Consider the following 235-nt stretch of genomic DNA (forward strand, 5'->3'; position numbering starts at 1 on the left):
CGGCAGTGGGGGTTCGAATTGGGTTATGAAAACGCGAGATTTAGAGTGTTTGCGGATAGTAGGGTCGCGACGGGGGATTTTTGGAAGAATTAGACGAGAGGGGAGACTGTCGACAGTAAAGTCCACTGAGCTGGCGTTGGGAGGAGGTGGGGAAAGTGGAGGACAGGAGACTTAGGTCCCGAGTTTCGATTCGGTGAGGGGAAAGTCTGGCTTGGGTTGGTAGATTAAGTTGATG

The sequence above is a fragment of the Notothenia coriiceps genome, unplaced genomic scaffold, assembly GCF_000735185.1.
Source record: "Notothenia coriiceps isolate Sejong01 unplaced genomic scaffold, NC01 NC01_scaffold00022019, whole genome shotgun sequence".
Lineage (NCBI taxonomy): Eukaryota > Metazoa > Chordata > Actinopteri > Perciformes > Nototheniidae > Notothenia > Notothenia coriiceps.